The 3,599-nt window shown below is 35.1% G+C and overlaps 1 protein-coding gene across 1 annotated transcript in view; it reads right to left on the bottom strand.

Annotated features, from left to right (window-relative positions):
- The window catches only part of KDM4C (lysine demethylase 4C), a 269,280-nt gene extending 266,114 nt beyond the window's left edge, over window positions 1-3,166 (bottom strand). Inside the window, exons 1-2 of the mRNA XM_037730821.1 lie at window positions 3,156-3,166; window positions 2,734-2,739 (exon numbers count right to left, since the gene is read on the bottom strand). The gene's annotated coding sequence lies outside the window, so the exon portion shown is untranslated. The remainder of the gene's footprint in view (window positions 1-2,733; window positions 2,740-3,155) is intronic.
- Between the last annotated feature and the right edge of the window lie 433 nt (window positions 3,167-3,599).

Below are 3,599 nucleotides of genomic sequence, written 5' to 3'. Positions count from 1 at the left end.
TTTGGTCTTTTTTAAGATATCATACAGGATCAAACAAGCAAAGATGGTCTTTGGAATCATTCTTCCAATCCAAATAACAAGCTAGAGGGATGGAAGGCTAGGATAATAAAGAGCTTGTATTCCAGAGACCCCAACAGAGCCCTGAAACCCTAAAAGACAATCCACAATAGCGTTTCCTAAGAACACCAAAGTACTACTGGGAGTTTTGCAACACAGAAAATTGTGTAGAATCCCATAAGCTCTCTCAAGGATCACATGCTATATCCATCCAAAGGATGTTTTATATTCAATATAAAAGTGAGCATGTGTGAAAAGCATTATTTTAAATGAAAAAAGGCAAAAACAGAAGTCTACATGTCATATGATTCCACTTATATGACACTCCTGAAAAGGTAAACAATAGGGACAGAAGCTAGATTAGTGGGTGCCAGCAAAGGAGAGAGAGGTTGAATACAAAGAGGCATGAGGAAACTTCTTTGGGGTATTGGAAATATGATACATGTTGATAACAGTGGCTTATCACATGGTTTAATAATTACACCACTGTAGACATTTGTCAAAACTCAATGAGCTCTATTCTTAAAATAAGTGAATTTTACTGTAGATTTTACCGGAATAAAACTGACTCCCCCCCCCAAAAAAAAAGTCATTAAATCTTATGAAATCATTTTTGAAATAGAGTGGATGTGTTCTAAAAATATGGAACAGGTGTGTTCTTCCCTCCTGATGAAAAGTTCTCCATTCTGTCAACTGGTTTATATTTTATAATATATTAGTCATTGCTAGCTAAGGAATTATTTTTAAATCCCAATCTTTTATGATTCAAATACAAACACATGCTATAGTATTAAATCACCAAAAACTTCAGCCTTGAGAAAAGATTTTAAGATCAAAGTTTAGTAATTTTTTTTTATGGGTACACAAACACTAATTTGGCAAAGATGATAATAGCTGTTAACTGTTTAGGAAAGAGGAGAGAAAGACGGAACAAAGGAGGGAGGAAGGGAAGAGAAATCAAACACATAGATCTATTTTCAAACTAGTAAAAATTTTGACTGATGATTTTTTTTGATAATTGAAAGGTGCCCAAGAATGCTTTGATGAAGTTTTATCATGGTTTTATATGACTGATATGAAGCTTGAAAAATATAGCAACCATATAAACAAAAGCTAAGGAAAAGAATACAACAAAAGGATATAGGATATTCATTCAGTGAAAAATGCTTTCAGAAACAGATGTACAGTAATTGATTTACACACGAAATTTCTTGGCAGGCTTATCTATGAGAAGAACCAATGACCTACACTGTGTGGGGAGAAACCTAGTAACATTTACCCACGTCTCTAACTTGAGAGGTTGACATGAGAGACACATACTACATTTGGCCTGTTGGTGCTTACTATCGTTCATGGAGTGATTACTCAGGACTGGACAGAAAATTATCACTTCCCAGGCCTCACTCTACCCTAACTGTTCCATAATCCATCAACATCTCTACTACCAGAGCTCTCCAGGAGAAGTGCCAGGAGAACTTCATACTGATCTTGGGATGGAGAAGAATGGTGCTTCTCCTAAACAAGTTGCTTGTTTTCATCTCCTAAATATGGTGTGCATTGTGTAATGGGCAAGTTTTTTCCATTTCAAGCTAGTTAGCAGAAAACTTGAGAGCTTAAATTTCCACCCAATTTAACTGGGATGTGTGTTATTATACACATGGCTTTTTTCTGCATTCCTGAGACCACTTTATTTCACCTCTCAGTTCCCACTCCCTTGAAATGCCACATGGACAACCTATACACAAGTCACCAAGGACTCCCCAAAAGCCAAGAACACTGGGACCAAACGGGTCATAGTCAAACTAATTAGGATTCTTCTGGCTCAGCCTCTGCCCAGCCCAATCTGCACCCGAAAATCATAGAAATCTTCATTTCCCCATAACTCCTCCCTACTAGTTGGCATTCATTTCCTGAATTCTTCCTCTCCATTCTCTGTTAAAAGAAGGGAACTATATGTCTTTCACTCACATATGAATTATGTTATCTGGGTGTATTTCGTGTATTATTGGCCAATGTCTAAAATCCTACTAGGAACATAGCTGGAATAAAATAATCTAGCAAACAGTGATATCACTGACATCAAATTATTAAGAAATTAAGTTTATCTACTCTTAGTGAAACCCAGCTGATATACAAAAACAAACATACTCTAACCCACCACACATCAATCTCCATGCCTAAGGTATGAGTTAGGCATGAAGGCAGAGGATATATCACTGGTCTTTTGCAATTTTTAAGGCTTACAAGGTGCCTTAAAATTGATTATTTATAATCTGGGTATTTATAAGCCTTTCAAAACTAGACATTTTAATATAATATTTCAGACCATCAGCTAAATGAATGCTTAAAGGAATAATATTTACCATTTTGAAAGCTAATAAAAGTACATTTCCCTAATTCCAAGAAAGAGGTATGAGAGCAGGTTAATTTAGAATTTGTTCATAAAATTTAAATGACTTATTTATTGCTGCTCTTCTATTCTCTCCGACAGCAGTGGCTCATAGTCTCTTTTGGACCAAACCATCTCGGGGTATCTGATGATGGTATTCCCAGAAATCTACATATGTGCCCAATTTTGTATATGATTTCAAAGAGTCCATAGAAGGACTGTCTGCATCCCACCCATAGACCTTTATCTACCCCTGGCACAGGGATCCCTGCAGATCGGGCTAAGACCTTTTCCTCCACAGGATTTAAATTAAGATTATTACTAGTCACTAAAAAAATTCAACAATGTGTGTGTACATACACACACATGCACACGCGCACACACAAACACACACACACACAAATGCTTAAAAGCATGAACTAAACTAATCCTTGATAACAATGTTTCTTCTATTCCCTTTTGCTGAATACTGCTTTTTCAATAAGGTAACAAAACCAAAACACTTGTTTCAAGCAAATATACGGTTCTAAAAGAATCAACTCACTTCCACTATACTGTTCTTTGAAACAAGTTTCCTCCTAATCATTCACACTTTCAAAATTGGCTGCATAAAGTCCTAAATCGCATATTTTGGACAAGTAACCAAAATTTTCAAAGTAAATCCTTTTCAGTTTTTTAAAATAACAGCATTTTATTCCCAATAAAGGACAAATGGAATACTACTTTTCACAAAAATCTGTAGACTTTCTTGATTTACCTCAATCTGTATTTTGTTTAACTTAATATAACAGCAATGATATTATCTTTTTTCTAAAATAGGTGAGATTTAGACATTTTTTAAACAGAAAATCTTCCAAACCGTCATTCATGATTTAACATTATACCTCTCCTTCCCCTCCATATTTGCAATCCAATTGCATCAAACCAAAAATTAGAAAGAATGCAATGGCATTACAGACGAATATACCAAGTATAAAAATTGCAACAATTCACTTGAGATTTTTTATTACATTTATGTCTACATAGTATTGGGAAAAACCTGTATAAATGAGAAAGCAGCTGAAGGGCAAAATCAAACTCCTGGCTTTATTAGATGCAGGCCTAATGTCTTTAGGATAAAATATTTGTAGGTGTCACAGTCAATCAAGATTTC

This window comes from Cebus imitator, unplaced genomic scaffold, assembly GCF_001604975.1.
Source record: "Cebus imitator isolate Cc_AM_T3 unplaced genomic scaffold, Cebus_imitator-1.0 Scaffold364, whole genome shotgun sequence".
In the NCBI taxonomy this organism is placed as follows: Eukaryota; Metazoa; Chordata; class Mammalia; order Primates; family Cebidae; genus Cebus; species Cebus imitator.
The sequence above is the reverse complement of the archived record's forward strand: the minus strand, read 5'-3'. Positions and strand labels throughout refer to the sequence as shown.